An 18,279-nucleotide genomic window follows, 5' to 3' on the forward strand; every position below is an offset into this window, starting at 1 on the left:
AGGGGGAGGGAACAAAAAGGGAGGGACTAAAAAGGGAAACATCAAGGGAGGGGACAAGGGGGACTGATTCAAAGTAAATCACTGGACTAAAAGGTAGAGCCGAAGAAGAAAAGGTTAGAATTAGGGAAGGCAATCAAAATGCCAGGGAGTCCACAAATGACAATCATAACTTTGAACGTGAATGGGATGAACTCACCCATAAAACGTAGACGAATAGCTGAATGGATTAGAATCCAAAACCCTACCATATGTTGTCTTCAAGAAACACACATGAGGTGGGTTGACACCCACAAGGTCAGAATTAAAGGATGGAGTAAGACCTTCTGGGCCTCAACTGATAGAAAGAAGGCAGGAGTGGTAATCATGATATCTGATAAAGCCAATGCAAAAATAGACCTGATCAAAAGGGATAGGGAAGGTAATTATATTTTGTTAAAAGGGACTCTAGACAATGAGGAAATATCATTAATCAACATGTATGCACCAAATAATATAGCACCCAAATTTCTAATGGAGAAACTAGGAGAATTGAAGGAAGAAATAGACAATAAAACCATACTAGTGGGAGACTTAAACCAACCATTATCAAATTTAGATAAATCAAATCAAAAAATAAATAAGAAAGAGGTAAAAGAAGTGAATGAAATCTTAGAAAAATTAGAGTTAATAGACATATGGAGAAAAATAAATAGGGATAAAAAGGAATACACCTTCTTCTCAGCACCACATGGCACATTCACAAAAATTGACCATACATTAGGTCACAGAAACATAGCACACAAATGCAAAAAAGCAGAAATAATGAATGCAGCCTTCTCAGATCACAAGGCAATAAAAATAATGATTAGTAATGGTACATGGAAAACCAAATCTAAAACCAATTGGAAATTAAACAATATGATACTCCAAAACCGTTTAGCTAAAGAAGAAATCATAGAAACAATTAATAATTTCATCAAGGAAAATGACAATGGCGAAACATCCTTTCAAACCTTTTGGGATGCAGCCAAAGCGGTAATCAGAGGCAAAATCATATCCCTGAAAGCTCATATTAACAAACAAGGGAGAGCAGAGATCAATCAATTGGAAATGCAATTGAAAAAACTCGAAAGCGATCAAATTAAAAACCCCCAGCAGAAAACCAAATTAGAAATCCTAAAAATTAAGGGAGAAATTAATAAAATCGAAAGTGATAGAACTATTGATTTAATAAATAAGACAAGAAGCTGGTACTTTGAAAAAACAAACAAAATAGACAAAGTACTGGTCAATCTAATTAAAAAAAGGAAGGAAGAAAAGCAAATTCACAGCATTAAAGATGAAAAGGGGGACAGCACCTCCAATGAGGAGGAAATTAAGGCAATCATTAGAAATTACTTTGCCCAATTATATGGCAATAAATACACCAATTTAGGAGAAATGGATGAATATATACAAAAATACAAACTGCCTAGACTAACAGAAGAGGAAATAGAATTCTTAAATAATCCCATATCAGAAATTGAAATCCATCAAGCCATCAAAGAACTTCCTAAGAAAAAATCCCCAGGGCCTGATGGATTCACCTGTGAATTCTATCAAACATTCAGAGAACAGTTAACCCCAATACTATACAAACTATTTGACATAATAAGCAAAGAGGGAGTTCTACCAAACTCCTTTTACGACACAAACATGGTACTGATTCCAAAACCAGGCAGGTCAAAAACAGAGAAAGAAAACTATAGACCAATCTCCCTAATGAATATAGATGCAAAAATTTTAAATAGGATACTAGCAAAAAGACTCCAGCAAGTGATCAGAAGGATCATTCACCATGATCAAGTAGGATTCATACCAGGGATGCAGGGCTGGTTCAACATTAGGAAAACCATCCACATAATTGACCACATCAACAAGCAAACTAGCAAGAACCACATGATTATCTCAATAGATGCAGAAAAAGCCTTTGATAAAATACAACACCCATTCCTATTAAAAACACTAGAAAGCATAGGAATAGAAGGGTCATTCCTAAAAATAATAAACAGTATATATCTAAAACCAACAGCTAATATCATCTGCAATGGGGATAAACTAGATGCATTCCCAATAAGATCAGGAGTGAAACAAGGATGCCCATTATCACCTCTACTATTTGACATTGTACTAGAAACACTAGCAGTAGCAATTAGAGAAGATAAAGAAATTGAAGGCATCAGAATAGGCAAGGAGGAGACCAAGTTATCACTCTTTGCGGATGACATGATGGTCTACTTAAAGAATCCTAGAGATTCAACCAAAAAGCTAATTGAAATAATCAACAACTTTAGCAAAGTTGCAGGATACAAAATAAACACACATAAATCATCAGCTTTTCTATATATCTCCAACACAGCTCAGCAGCAAGAACTAGAAAGAGAAATCCCATTCAAAATCACCTTAGACAAAATAAAATACCTAGGAATCTATCTCCCAAGACAAACACAGGAACTATATGAACACAACTACAAAACACTCGCCACACAACTAAAACTAGACTTGAACAATTGGAAAAACATTAACTGCTCATGGATAGGACGAGCCAATATAATAAAAATGACCATCCTACCCAAACTTATTTATCTATTTAGTGCCATACCCATTGAACTACCAAAATACTTCTTCACTGATTTAGAAAAAACCATAACAAAGTTCATTTGGAAGAACAAAAGATCAAGGATATCCAGGGAAATAATGAAAAAAAACACATATGATGGGGGCCTTGCAGTCCCAGACCTCAAACTATATTACAAAGCAGCAGTCATCAAAACAATTTGGTACTGGCTAAGAAACAGAAAGGAAGATCAGTGGAATAGACTGGGGGAAAACGACCTCAGCAAGACAGTATACGATAAACCCAAAGATCCCAGCTTTTGGGACAAAAATCCACTATTCGATAAAAACTGCTGGGAAAATTGGAAGACAGTGTGGGAGAGACTAGGAATAGATCAACACCTCACACCCTACACCAAGATAAATTCAAAATGGGTGAGTGACTTAAACATAAAGAAGGAAACCATAAGTAAATTGGGTAAACACAGAATAGTATACATGTCAGACCTTTGGGAGGGGAAAGGCTTTAAAACCAAGCAAGATATAGAAAGAATCACAAAATGTAAAATAAATAATTTTGACTACATCAAACTAAAAAGCTTCTGTACAAACAAAACCAATATAACTAAAATCAGAAGGGAAACAACAAATTGGGAAAAAATCTTCATAGAAACCTCTGACAAAGGTTTAATTACTCATATTTATAATGAGCTAAATCAATTGTACAAAAAATCAAGCCATTCTCCAATTGATAAATGGGCAAGGGAAATGGATAGGCAGTTCTCAGATAAAGAAATCAAAACTATTAACAAGCACATGAAGAAGTGTTCTACATCTCTTATAATCAGAGAGATGCAAATCAAAACAACTCTGAGGTATCACCTCACACCTAGCAGATTGGCTAACATAACAGCAAAGGAAAGTAATGAATGCTGGAGGGGATGTGGCAAAGTAGGGACATTAATTCATTGCTGGTGGAGTTGTGAACTGATCCAACCATTCTGGAGGGCAATTTGGAACTATGCCCAAAGGGCGACAAAAGAATGTCTGCCCTTTGATCCAGCCATAGCACTGCTGGGTCTGTACCCCAAAGAGATAATGGACACAAAGACTTGTACAAAAATATTCATAGCTGCGCTCTTTGTGGTGGCCCAAAACTGGAAAACGAGGGGATGCCCATCAATTGGGGAATGGCTGAACAAACTGTGGTATATGTTGGTGATGGAATACTATTGTGCTCAAAGGAATAATAAAGTGGAGAAGTTCCACGGAGACTGGAACAATCTCCAGGAAGTGATGCAGAGCGAGAGGAGCAGAACCAGGAGAACATTGTACACAGAGACTAATACACTGTGGTATAATCGAACGTAATGGACTTCTCCATTAGGGGCGGTGTAATGTCCCTGAACAACTTTCAGGGATCCAGGAGAAAAAAAACACCATTCATAAGCAAAGGATAAACTATGGGAGTGGAAACACCGAGAAAAAGCAACTGCCTGAATACAGAGGTTGAGGGGACATGACAGAGGATAGACTTTAAATGAACACTCTAATGCAAATACTATCAACAAAGCAATGGGTTCAAATCAAGAAAACATCTAATGCCCAGTGGACTTACGCGTCGGCTATGGGGGGTGGGGGGGAGGAAAAGAAAATGATCTATGTCTTTAAAGAATAATACTTGGAAATGATCAAATAAAATATATTTAAAAAAAAAAAGAATACTGCAAATGGCCATTTTCCCTCAAATGGGGAAGAAGGAAGGATCTGGATATTACAAGTAATTGGTCTGGACTTCTCTCCCTCAAGATGCTAGAACACATCAAAGGAATTATACAAACTACTGGTTACAAAAGGACTGTGGATGGACGAAGTTAGCTTCACTAAGCTCAGGTCCTGAGGAAGTAGCTCTGCCCTCCCAGGATTCCTTTCAGGCCCTGCTAAAATCTAAACTTCTACATCAACTTTTTATCAATATAATTATCAATCCTTAGTGTCGTAATCTATGCAACATCCTACATTGATGACATTGTAGGAGACACTTGTATGAGAGTGGGGGAGGGAAGAGAGGAGGGAAGAGGATGAGGAAGAGAAACAGAATGACTGAGAGAATCAGTTAGGATTCAGTGAATTCAAGTCACTAAGTCTCCCTGAGCTCTTATCTCAGAGTAATGAATAAATGAATATGAAATGGAACATCAAGCCAGGGATGGATCAGTCCTCCACTACAGTACTTCCCGTGGTCCATTTTTCCTCAAAGGAGAAGATGGAAGGAGTAGAGTCATTAGAAATCATCAGGGTTGATTTTTCTCTACCAAGATTCTGGGACACCTTGATCCAGGGTGAGCTCACCCAAAAGGAGGGTGAGCATAGTTAGCTTCTTTAAGCAGAGGTATACCAGAGTATCCAGGGCCTCTCTGTTTTCCTTACTGAAATCTGATCTTCTACAGAAAGTTTTCACCCTGTGATTATCAATGATCAGTGTTATATCCAATGGAACTTACTGTCTTTGTGACATAGTAGGAGACATTTGTATTGGGGGGTTGAAGTAAGACAAGAGATCATTGGGAGGGAAGGAAAAAGGGGGGAGACAGTAGAGGGGAGAGAGACAGAGAGAGAGAGAGAGACAGAGACAGAGAGAGAGAGACAGAGAGAGAGACAGAGAGCACTAGTAATTTCTCATCACCTGACTTCTGATTTCTAATCCCCAGATTTGGGTGAACTCTCTTCTCAGGTTACTGAAAGAATAGGCAGAAAGGACAGCCATGGTGCTACCAGTGAGGGATGGATCAGTGAAGCCAATGAAGTGGGAAAGTGGTGGTATATTCGAATACTGCAAATTGCCCATTTTCTCTCAAATTGGGAAGAAGGAAGAGTATATTAAGGTATTCATTCAAACTTCTTTATCTCTCCTTCAGTATTCTAGAACACATGAAGGTAGTTATGGAAACTACTGGTCACATCAAGATAGTGAGCTTCATTAAGCCCAGGTCTAACCCTACCCTTCCTGGCTTCCTTCAAGCCATTGGTCAAATCTGACCTTCTATAGGAACTTTTGATCAGTATGATTATTACTCCTCAGCATTATAATCTAGGCAACATACCCCCTTTGTGACATCATATGGCACATATATATGAGGGGAGTTGAGAGAGCATGGTAAAGAGGATAGAAAGGAGCAGTGGAGGAAAACAGTGGGAAAGATTGGGGGAAGAAAGAGTATTCGGGGGTGGAAAAGAAGATGGGGGGGCGAAAGAGGCATAAAGATGTGGGTAGAAGAGAGAAAATGTGAGAAGGGGAGAGAGTAGGGAAAAGGAGAGTAGAGAAAAGAGAGAATAATGAAAAACAAAGAAAGCTAGAGAGAGAATCTGACAGGACTCAATGAATTCAAGTCACTTGTCCTGGGTGAGCTCCCTTCTCAGGTTAATGGAAGACTAGAAAGATGGGACAGCAACAATCAATGCCATTGAGGGATCTGTAATTGAAACATCTTAAAGCAAATGGCCCATTGTTCCTAAAAGGAGAAGGGGTGAGAGTTTGGACATTATAAGCCAGTAGACTTGATTTCTTTCTCTGCCAAGATTCTACACCACATTAAATGAGTTCTAGAAGGTATTGGTCCCAAATGGAGGATGTACATAGTTATCTCCATGAAGCAAAGTATCCCTGCCTTCCCTGGCTTCCTTCAAGTCTCTACTAAAATCTGATCTTCTACAGGAAGTTTTCATCCCTATCATCAGTATTCATCATTCATCATCAGTCATCATTCGTCATCAGTATTAGATTCTATGCAATTTAGTACCTTTGTAGGAGACATTTGTATGAGATTGGGAGGGGGAGAAGAGAACATTGGCAGGGAGGCAGAAGGAGGAAGAAAGTAATGACAGAGTTTGGAGAAGACAGAGTATGAGGGAAGAAGAAATAGGGAAGGAGAGAAGAGGGGTTGAAGGTAGAGTGAAGAGGAAGAGAGAAAAGATCGGGGGAAAGGGAGAGTAAAGAAGAAGAGGGGAGGAGTGGTGAGAGAAAGGCAAAGGGGAGAATATGAGGGGACTCAGCGAATCCAAGTCACTAGGCCTGGGTGGATTCCCTTCTTAGGTTAATGAAAGAATCTGTAGAATGCACATCCAAGTCAATGCTACCTTGATGAGTGGGAAGGTGGGCCCTTGGAGGGAATAATGCAAATGGATTCTTGTTCCTAAAATGAGGAAAAGGGAAAATTCTGGATATTATTAACCCATGAATTTGTCCTTCTCTCTCTCTCTCTCTCTCTCTCTCTCTCTCTCTCTCTCTCTCTCTCTCTGTCTCTCTCAGAACATATAAAAGGAGTTATCAAGAAAAGGAGCTATAGAAACTACTGGTCACACTAGGATGGTAAGCAATAGTATGAGCTTCATTAAGCACAAGTCATGACAGACTAGCCCTGCCCTCCCTCTATTCCTTTAAGCCCCTACTGAAATCTCAATTTCTACAGAAAACTTTTATTAGGGATCTCATCATTCCTCAGTGTTGGTATCTCTGCAACTTACCACCTTTGTGACTTTATATGCATCATTTATAGGAGAGGGAGAAGGAAAGAGGGAGAGAAGGGGGTAAAAGAGCGAGAGGTAGAAGACAAAGGGCAAATAGAGAGGGAAAGAGAGAAGGAAAGTGGGAGAGAGACAGAGAGGGAGGATAGAAAGAGCTCATAGAAGAGATGGGAGGGGAAGGGAAAACAAGGTAAGGAAGAGAACAAGGAAGAATAAGAGGAAAGGGAGAAAGAAAGGGAAAAGGGAGAGGGAAAAAGATGGTGAGGTAAGAGTAGGGGGGAGAGAGAGAGAGAGAGAGAGAGAGAGAGAGAGAGAGAGAGAGAGAGAGAGAGAGAGAGAGAGAGAGAGAGGAAGAGAGAGAGAGAGAGAGAGAGAGGAAGAGGGAGGAGTAGAAGAGAGAAGAGCAAAGATAAAGAGGAATTAAAGAAATGGGGGAGGTATCGTGAAGAGAAAGGAGTGAGAGAGAGAAGGCCAAAGAAGACAGAGCCAGGGAAAATGAGAGTACCAAGCAGGATACAGTGAATTCAAGTGTGAGCTCTGTCTCGTTGTGGCTTCTACCTCCTTAACATGGTTCTCATCTATTTTTTCTCCCACAGTCTTTATGTTCCTGTTGCTGTCTCTTCCACTTCCCCTGCCTACAAGACTGGTTAAATACGTAGTAGTAAAGATAGAAGGAGATGGTGACAGAAGAGAGAGACAGAGACATATGAACAAAGAGAGGGAGGGAATGAGGGAGAGAGACAGAGACAGAGAGTGTGTGTGAAAGAGAGGCTGAGACAGAAAGACAGAGGGAGGGAGGGAGACAAAGAGAGACAGAATGTGAGTGTAAGTGTGAGTGTGAGTGTAAGTGTGTATGTCTTGTAATTCAGCAATCCTCAAGCCTCTCATGGCTGCCTTCTTCTCCTCACCTTCTCAGCTGAGAACTTTTCCCTCATATTTTACCAAAAAATGAGGCCATTAGTTGAGAGGTCTGTTTTCCCTTGTCCTTGTCTCATCGCCTAGAGGCATTCTGCCCCAGCCCCATCATACATGAAGAGGTGGCCTTTCTCCTAGCTGAGACAAACCCTCTACATGGACAAGGATTCCTGTTGCAGCCTGTCCCCTCCAGCTGCCTCTCTACTGCCTAAAAATACACTCATGTGTCTCTCATCCTCAAAAAGCTCTTGACATGCCCATCCTGACTGGCTCCCTGTCTGGCCCCTCCTTCTCAGTCTCCTCTGCTAGATCTCTGTTCAGGTCACACCTGCTAATAGTGGCTCTCTCATAGGCCCTCTTCTCTTCTCTTGAGATAGGATTTCACTTGGTGATCTCATGGGCATCCATGGATTTAATGATCATCTCTCCACTGATGATTCTCAGATCTACTCATCCAGCCCTCATCTCTCTGCTGCCTTCCCGTCTTGCTTCTCCAGTTACCTTTGAGATATTTGAAACTGGATGTTCAGTAGACATCTTAAACTCAACATGGCCAAAACAGAACTGAATATCTTTCCCCTTAAACACTCCCCCCCTTCCAAGCTTACCTCTTACTGTAGAGGGCACTGCCATCCTGCCAGTTCCCGACACTCCCACCCAACTTAAATGTTGGCCTCAACTCGATATCTCTCACCCACCATCCCTCCTCCCCTTCCACCTCCCCTCCCCCTGGCCATATGTAGTCTATTGCCAAGAGCTGTCCATTTTCCCTTTGAGTTATTGCTCATATATATCGCCTCCTCTCCTCTTATCCTGCCACTACTCTGGTGTCCTTATCAGCTCCCCGCTGGACTATTGCAGTCACCTGCTGTCCCTGCCTGGAGTCTCCCTCTAGTCCAATTCACCTGTCAAAATTAATCTTCCTACAGCACAGCTCTGACCATGTCACCCCTCCTACTCAATAAAGCCCAATGGCTCTATGTCATCTCCAGGATCAAATAGAAAATCCTCCATTTGGCATTCAAAAAACCCTTCACAACCTGACCTCTGCCTACTTTCCCAGTCTTCTTCCATCTTTTTCTCCTCACTTTGTGTATCCTGATCTGTCATCATGGCCTTCTTGCTGTTCCTCATTCTGGCAGGTCCCAGTGCCTGGAATACTCTCCCTTCTCATCTCTACCTCCCTGCTTCCCCAGCTTCCTCAAACCTCAAACCCTGGCTAAAATCCCTTCTTCTTTAAGATGCCATTTCTGTTTCCTCCTACTTTATTTGGAGCAATGTAACTTCAGCACCAAGAACAGTGCCCACACAAACTCCATGTTTGCTGAACCAAATTCCATTATTTACAGTTAGGTCACTTCACTGGAGAATATGATATTAAAAAGATAGTGTTTTGATAAAAAACAAAAGATATCCATCCATACAGATCCCTCCAAAATGAGCTTTTGCAGCAGTGAGCAGCCTGAGGGCATTGGAAAGGTGGCATAATTTCCCAAAGTCAATTGGGCCCATCGCCCGATTCATTAGATATCTACAGGTGATTTATGAGCTGATGGATCAGCATGATGGTCTGGGCAAAAGACCTTCCCCTCCTGTTTTTTTCTTTGTAAATGGTTCTGTAGGTGTCCTCTGGGAAGGTCCAGAGGCTCCAGGGCCAAAGATAAATCAGTATAGTGCCACCCACCAAGGGGAGCATCTGGATACCAGCTCTGGTATTGAGGCATCTCTCTTGTTTTAGGGTTCTGTCCTGGGCAGTGACAAAGCACCCCCCCCCAATACAGTAGCAAATTGGCGCTTTTGCTTATTAGTTTCATTGAACTGAGCAGTGCTTTATTTGATTTGATGGAACCAAATATTTGCTCTCAGGTCAGGTAAGCTGAACTTTGGTCCCTATGTCCCAGTTCTCTCTGGGTCCATGCAAGGTCTGTTTTGGATGCTAAGACAAGACAGAGCCTGTGAGTTGGGACGACTCATTCTGGCCAGCATTCAGCCAAAGACACATGGTTTCATAGAATCACAAGAACATAAATTTAGAACTGGAAGGCTTCTGAGAGATTATTGAGTCCATGCCACTCATTTTACTGATGAGGGAAGAGGCCCATGAGTTTAAGTGAGCTGCCCAAGTTCACATAACTAGTTGTGAAAAATCAAGTCTCCATGGTGGGATTTAGCCTCATCTTCCTAACTTCCAAGTCCAGTTCTAATAAGAAATTATTTCAACATCTTTCATTCTAATATATTTTCTAGTACCTTTAGGTTTGCAAAGTAATTTAATAAGCTGTGGCACATGGCCAATTCAGTGGCTGAGCAAAATTGGAACCCAGATCTCGCATCCTGAAATCCAAAGCTCTTTACCAGTCCTCAATAGTACTTCCTTGGGGGGCAGCTGGATTGAGGGCCAGGCTTAGAGACGGGAGGTCCTAGGTTCAAATGTGACCTCAGATACTTCCTAGCTGTGTGACCCTGGGCAAGTCTCTTACCCCTCATTGCCTAGTCTTTACCACTCTTCTGCCTTGGAACCAATACACAGTATTGATTCCAAGATGGAATTCCAGTAAGGATTCAAAAAAGTAAAAATAAAAATAAAATAGTACTTCCCTGGACAGTTCACTGTTGCCCTATTAAAGAACATTGCTCAAAGATCCCAGGTGACCAGATGGCTCTTTCTGTCCTCTCAGGACAGTGACTCCCTGATAAATTATGGAGAACACATTCTCTGCAGTCAAAGCGAGCCAGTAAAAATGAGATTGTCCCCAGAGCTTTCAAATCTGGCATGTCTGTTCCTACTTAATTTGGTTACAAAGTGATTACAAATGAGACATTGATCTTTAAAGAGGATGACCGGTGCACCTTTCCAGGGTCATTTTCACCAACATTAGCAGGATGATGGTGACAGTGGACAGTGACATGGGCACTAGCCAGACAGGGAGTTGAGACCTGAGTTTAAATTGCTTCTGACACTAATTAGCCTTAGGCAAGTCATTTCCCCTCTCTGAGGTCTCATTTTTCTCATCTTTAAATGAAGGGGAAGGGAGATGGATTAGATAATCTCTAGAGCAGTGATGGCAAACTTTTTAGAGATGGAGTACCAGGCCCCACCCCACCTCCCAGACCAAGTGCTATAGCCCCCTCTTTCCCGACTTGGGAAATGCTCCCATTAGGCTGCTGAGGGTGGAGGAGGGCTGGGTGAAGTGAGGAATTACCTCAGTGAGTGTAGAGAGGTGAAGGGGAGTGACCCCAACTCTCTGTTCCCCTCCAGCTCTGTCACCTGTGAGCCATCCCCCTTACCCCCTGTGCACTTCCATTGGGCTGCTGGGCAGAGGGGTAGGGGATGCGAAAGATATCATCAGGCAGATGGAGGGAGGAAGGAAACAGCTCTTCCCCAAGTCCCTCTGCCTTTCTAGTAACAAATTGTGGGGGTAGGGGTAGGGCAGCTACATGCCCACAGAGAGCTCTCTATGTGCCATAGGTTCGCCATCACTGCTCTGGAATATCTTTTATTTCAACAATTCTTAAAAATCAGATATAGTTTTCTAACGTGTTACATGTGCTAGTAAGTATCCAAAGATCTATTGAATGAAAAATGTACATTTCTGGAAGTCTTTATACCTTGCAAAATACTTCCCCCATAACAGCCCAGTACAATTGCTGCTGCTGCTGTTGTTCAGTCATTTCAGCTGGATCTGACGCTTTGGAACCCCATTTGAAGTCTTCTTTGGCAGAGATACTTTTAGTTTCCCATTTCCTTTTCCAGCTCATTTTACAAATTAGAAAACTGAGGCAAATGGGATTAAGTGACTTGCCCAAGGCCACATAGCTAGTAAATATGTGGGTCTAGATTTGAACTCAGGCCTTTCTGACACCAGGTGTTCCGGCCACTATGTCCCTGAGCTGCCCATTGTACAAATTCTGTTTTCCCTCTTTTTCCAGGGGAGAAGCCTGATCCTCAGAGTAATGGCTATCTGCCTAGTAAACTTGAGTCAATTGAAGCCGTTGACTCCAAGACCATTGCCATTTCTAGGACTTTGGATTCCCACCACTTTTAATGTGAAATCTTGAAGTTCCCTTGTCTCTGGCACCAAGGGAGATACACCCCTCCCTTAGAAACATTTTCACTATGACACAGCACCGGCCCTAAGCTCTCACTTCCCAAAAGGACTGGTTTGAGAATAGATTCTCTTTGTTTCCCTTAAGCCAAAACCCAGTGCCTCTGGTTTAGAAATTAAAGGATAAATTGTATTCATTTCTCTCCAGTCACTCTGAGGAAAATTCTTAGCATGCAGTGGAGATAGGAAATTCAATTTTTAAAATACTCCTAACTCCTGGGGCAGCTGAATGGACTCAGTGGACAGAGAGCTTGGCCCAGAGTCAAAAGGATCCAAGTTCAAATCCAGCCTCAGACACTTGCTGTAGTTGTGTGATCCTGGTCATGTCACTTAACCCTGTTTGACTCAGTATTTTGATCTGTAAAATGAGCTAGAGAAAGAAATGGGCAAGAAGATCCCAAATGTGGTTATGAAGAGTCAGACATGACTGAAATAAATGAACACAATACCTCTTAGGCACAAGGCAGACTCAGGGAATGACCAAGATACTGGTCTACTGATTCATTCCTTTTAAAATCTGTTCTCATAGTATGGAATGCATAGAGCATGGAGTCACAATTTCACTAGCAAAACGATCTGAGAGATTAGAAAGTGAGAACTAGAAGAAACCCCAGAGAGTCCATAGTTTAATCCTTCATTTTACAGTTAAGGAAACTGACACCAAAGAGAGAATTTGCCCAGTTACATTTGTTTTCTTTATTTTTTTATTTAGTCAATTTAGAACTTTTTAGAACAAAAAGAATCATATTCTTTTCCTCCCTCCCCTCTCCCACCCTTCCCGTAGCGACGTGCAATTTCATTGGGCATTACTTGTGTCCTTGATCAGAACCCATTTCCATGTTGATGTTTACTCATTCATTTAGAGACTACATCCCCAGCCATATTTCCCTTGACCTGTGTTTTCAAGCAGTTGCTTTTCTTCTGTGTTTTTACTCCCACAGTTTTTCCTCTGGATGTGGATAGTGTTCTTTCTTATAGATTCCTTTGGGCTGTTCATGATCACTGCATTGCCACTAATGGAGAAGTTTATTACATTTGATTGTACCACAGTGTATCAATCTCTGTGTACAATGTTCTCCTGATTCTGCTCCTCTTACTCTACATCAATTCCTGGAGGTCTTTCCAGTTCCCATGGAATTCCTTCACTTGATTATTCCTTTTAGCACAATAATATTCTATCTAATTTGGTTCATAATCTCAAATCTGAGCTCCTCAAGAGCTTGTGACCAATTTCCATTCTTTGGGAAGGTTTGGATGTGTTTGTTTATTTGTCATCTTCTGCTCTCTCCTCTGTGGTCTGGAATTTTTCTGCATAAAAATTATCGAGGGTCAAAGTTTTTTCTTGGTAGTTGTGGATTGTAGTTCTTGGTTGTTGGTGGCCATTGCTTTGTTCCTTCTCCATCAGAAGTCTGAGTGAGGAAGGTAGGCAATCTTTGTATTGAGTTCCATAGAGGCTTTTGCTCTGAGGCTATTTTTTGAGTCTCCATCATATCTGCTATATGATGCCCCTTTCTGCCCAATCTACACGTTTCCTCAGCCTCCTGGGGACCTAAGTCTTGCTGCTTTCAGGGGTAAGTCAGTGGTGTCCTCAGCCATCCCCCCCCCAAGAACCAAGAGGTTGCCCCGTGCTTGCTTCAACTCTGGCGCCGTAGGTAGAGTAAGGGAGGGGTGATGAGCTTTCACTTTGATGGGAGTAATTTTGCTCCCTTTGGGTGTGGAAATGCCCAAACTCTGCCTACTTTCAATGCTGTGCCCCACAGTGGAGCCTCTTCACTCATCTAATATTATTGTCCTTTTGAGGCACTTTATATCGGTCAGTGGAGAAGAGAGGAAGAGCCTTGCTTCTATTCTGACCCATATTAACCTGGAAGTCCTAGGGCAGATTTGAACCCAGGACTTCCCATCTCTAAGTCTGGCTTTCTATCCACTGAGCCATCTAGCTTCCCCCTCCAATGTATTTTACAGATAAGTTCCCAAACTCCATGTAAAGAACCCTTGTCTTATATAGCTTCTGTCATGCTTAGGCTATGCATTAAACAGAATCTTCCCCATATTAAGTGTCTTCAAAGATCTTTCAGAGATCCCTTTCAGTGCCTTAGTAATCAAGTTAGAAAATTTGTTCAGGTCCTAAAGATCTAATTTATCTAGGCCTGTTTAGTTTTTGGCCAGGGCTCTCTAAAGAGCAGCTCATCGTGTCCTCTTTCTGTCCTTGGTTCCTTCACTCCTTCATCCTTTCCCTCCTCCATTCCCTCCTTTTCTTTCTACCTTCCATCCTTCCTACTTTCCTCCCTTTCATCCCTCTCTTCACTCCCTATCTCCCTCCTTCTCTCCCACCCACCCTTCCTTCCTTTCCTTTCCTTCCCTCCCTTCCTTCCTTTCTCCCTCCCTCCCTCCTTCCCTCCCTCCCTCCTTCTCTCCTTCCCTCCCTCCCTCCCTCCCTCCCTTCCTTCCTTCCTTCCTTCCTTCCTTCCTTCCTTCCTTCCTTCCTTCCTTCCTTCCTTCCTTCCTTCCTTCCTTCCTTCCTTCCTTCCTTCCTTCCTTCCTTCTCTCCCTGCCATCCATTCCTTATTTCCTTCACTCCTTCATCCTTTCCCTCCTCCATTCCCTCCTTTTCTTTCTACCTTCCATCCTTCCTTCTTTCCTCCCTCTCTTCCTTCTGTCCTCCCTTTCATCCCTCTCTTCACTCCCTCTCTCCCTCCTTCTCTCCCACCCACCCTTCCTTCCTTCCCTTTCCTTTCCTTCCTTCCTCCCTCCCTCCCTCCCTCCCTCCCTCCCTCCCTCCCTTCCTTCCTTCCTTCCTTCCTTCCTTCCTTCCTTCCTTCCTTCCTTCCTTCCTTCCTTCCTTCCTTCCTTCCTTCCTTCCTTCCTTCCTTCCTTCCTTCCTTCCTTCCTTCCTTCCTTCCTTCCTTTCCTTCATTCTCTCCCTCCCCTTCATTCTCTCCCTCCCCTCCCTTCCTTCTTTCCCTCATCTTTCCCTTCATTCTCTCCTTCCGTTCCCTTCCCTTCCGTTCCCTTCCCTTCCCTTCCCTTCCCTTCCCTTCCCTTCCCTTCCCTTCCCTTCCCTTCCCTTCCCTTCCCTTCCCTTCCCTTCCCTTCCCTTCCCTTCCCTTCCCTTCCCTTCCCTTCCCTTCCCTTCCCTTCCCTTCCCTCCCTCCCTTCCTCCCTCCCTCCCTTTCTTTCCTCTCATCACTCCCTCTCTTCCTCCTTCTCTCCCACCCCCTTCCTTTTTTTCTTCCCTTTCCTTCCTTCCCTCCCTCCCTCCCTCCCTCCCTCCCTCCCTCCCTTCCTTCCTTCCTTCCTTCCTTCCTTCCTTCCTTCCTTCCTTCCTTCCTTCCTTCCTTCCTTCCTTCCTTCCTTCCTTCCTTCCTTCCTCCCTCCCTCCCTCCCTTCCTCCCTTTCTTCCCTCTCATCACTCCCTCTCTTCCTCCTTCTCTCCCACCCCTTCCTTCTTTTCTTCCCTTTCCTTCTCTCCCTCCCTCCCTCCCTCCCTTCCTTCCTCCCTTCCTTCCTTCCTTCCTTCCTTCCTTCCTTCCTTCCTTCCTTCCTTCCTCCTTCCTTTCCTTCATTCTCTCCCTCCCCTTCCTTCCTTCTTGCCTTCTTTCCCTCCCCCTTTCCTTCCTTCCTTCTTTCCTTTTTTCCCTCCCTCTTTCCTCCCCTCCTCCCTCTTTCCTTCCTTTCCTCCCTCCCTTCTTTCCTCCCTGTCTCTTCCTTTCTTCCCTCCCTCCTTCCTTCCCATTCCTTCTCTCCCTTGACCCTTACATTCTGTGCTGCAATTGATACTTAGAATTAGTTCCAATACATAAGAGTGCATAAGGCTAGGCTATTGGGGCTAAGTGACTTGCCCAGGGTCACATAGTTAGGAAGTGTCTCAGGTTAGATTTAAACCCCAAACCTCCTGTGTTCAGGCTTGGCTCTTTATCCACTAGCTGCTCATAACAGAGAAATTTCCATTCAGTCCTATAGATTAATATGCAACAACTGGTCTTTGTCAAATGTGGTGCTGACATGGTTAGATCTGTGTTTTAGGAAAGCCATGGTAGCTGCTGTGTGGAAGATGCATTGGGGCAGTGAGAGGCTTACAGCTAGAGGACTAAGTAGGTGGCTTTGCAGTTGGCTAAGGGAGAGGGATCGGGGCCTGACCTAGGGTGGGGGCTCTGTGAATATCTGGGGAAATCGATTTAGAGGATGTTGTGGAAGCAGAAAGGATGAGGCTGGGTGACTGATTGGACATGTGGGATGAGGAATTGAGAGTGACACTGAGGCTGCAAGCTTGAGTAACTGGAGCAACGATGGTGCCTTTGATAGCTTAACTGGGCTTTACTGGTAGCAGTAGCCATTGACTGCCTTTGCACCATTGCTTGTGTAGCTGGAACACTCTAGATCTTTGCCAACTTCCAGAATGTTACACAACTTCTTTTGCTACCCCCAGTTAGAGTCCGGAGACGACAAAGGTCACATTCAGCCACATATAAACACCAGGAATTAACTGGGTAAGGGGAAGGCAGCCAGCCTCCCCACTTTTAGCCCGAGCTCTGAGAAATGGGTCTCGAGTTTTGTTTTGGCTCATTCTATTTCATCTCTGCCTTTTGGTTATAGGGACAGGTGGTGGAATCCCTGCTGTGTCCAGGAGCTCGAGGCCGGGCAACCTTGGAGGTCAGATGCCAGGACAGATGTGCAGCTCAACAGGGAAGCCCCGAGAAGCCATGATCCCTGAGACGCCTGCTCAAGGTGGGCCTTGTACTTGGAGTCTGGTGGGATTGTCATATACAGGAACTGAGCTGAGCAGTATACCTAATCCTCTTCTCCTCCCCAGACTATAAGTTGCAGCAAGAGGCATTGTGCCCTCAGGTTCTGGGGGGAAATGTTTGTATGTTTGTTAAATGTTTGTATGTATTCTTGCTACACCTAAACCCCCTCCTTACCTTCTGATTTAGAATCAAGACTAGGTATAAGTTCCAAGACAGAAGAATTGCAAGGGCTGTCGAATGACTTGCCCAGGGACACACAATTTTAGGAAGTATCTGAAGTTAGATTTGAACCCAGGTGCCCCCGACTCCAGGCCTGGCTCTCTGTCCACTGAGCCACCTAGCTGCCCGTCTTGCTATAGTTTTGAAGTAAAAGCTAATCCTACTGCTAACTAGGATATAGGGGACTTCAGTAATTGGAAATAGCATCAGTAGGTGCTGGAGCCAGTGGCTATGCATAGACACTCCCCAAATCCCTCAAGGGTACTGGAGAACAATGGAGGAGGGATAGGATGGAACACATCTGGCCTTCTGGCAGTGAGGGCAAGAGTAATCACTGTTACAACACTAATAGGGAATCTTAGAATGAGAGTAGATTTGGAGGGCTAGATAATGAGCTTTGTTTTGAACATGTGGAATTTAAAATATCTCTGGGACTTCCAATCCAACAGAAAGCTCATGACATGAGCTGAGAATTATTTAAAGAGAAACCAATGCTGGATATATACTATTAGGAGTCAGTCAGCGGTCCAGAGATGGTAACTGAACTCATGAGAGCTGAAGTCTCCAAGTGAAGGGGAAGTGGTGAGAAAAGGCAGAACCTTGCGGGACACTCACCAAGGTAGAAAGGACCCAGATAATGACAAACAAGAAGGTAGGAGAACCAAAAGAAAACAGTCATAGAAATCCAGAAAGGAGACGGTCCAGGAGTAGGCAGTTGACAGTGTTATATGGCACAGAGATCGAGAATGAGTCTTAAGAAGAGGCCATTGAGCTTGACAGTTTAGGAACTGTAGAGAGAGACGTGGCAGTGATGTGATGATGTTGGAAGCCATATTGTGGATGGTGTAGAAGAGAATGAGAGTAGGCAAGTCAAGGTATCAAGAGCAGATCTGGCTTTTAGCTGAGAAATGGAGGATAAATAAAAGATGATACCTTATTGGAATATAAAGTTGTGCTGAGGATTTTTAAAAGTCTATAGAAACTTGAGTCTGTCTGTATGGAGGCATTGTCATTTGATAGGAAAGTCTTTTCCCAACTTGGTGGTTGGTTTACGGATTTGGGCTAGATTATCTGGAAGGTCTCTTCCAAATCTAACATTCTGTGGTTTAAGTTATGACAGTTTATTTTGCATGGTACCATCCAACCTTCCAGTATGTGTTCACAGGGCTTCCAAGCTCATGTTCCCAAGATCC

At 43.2% G+C, this 18,279-nt stretch overlaps 1 protein-coding gene across 11 annotated transcripts in view; it reads left to right on the plus strand.

Moving 5' to 3' along the window:
- The window catches only part of LOC100015800 (actin-binding protein WASF3-like), a 213,435-nt gene that overhangs the window by 91,337 nt on the left and 103,819 nt on the right, over positions 1 to 18,279 (plus strand). For all 11 annotated transcript variants that reach the window (XM_056808936.1, XM_056808935.1, XM_056808937.1 and 8 more), the window contains 3 exons: positions 5,309 to 5,459; positions 6,884 to 6,943; positions 16,716 to 16,847. The gene's annotated coding sequence lies outside the window, so the exon portion shown is untranslated. The remainder of the gene's footprint in view (positions 1 to 5,308; positions 5,460 to 6,883; positions 6,944 to 16,715; positions 16,848 to 18,279) is intronic.

The sequence above is a fragment of the Monodelphis domestica genome, chromosome X (genome assembly GCF_027887165.1).
Source record: "Monodelphis domestica isolate mMonDom1 chromosome X, mMonDom1.pri, whole genome shotgun sequence".
In the NCBI taxonomy this organism is placed as follows: Eukaryota; Metazoa; Chordata; class Mammalia; order Didelphimorphia; family Didelphidae; genus Monodelphis; species Monodelphis domestica.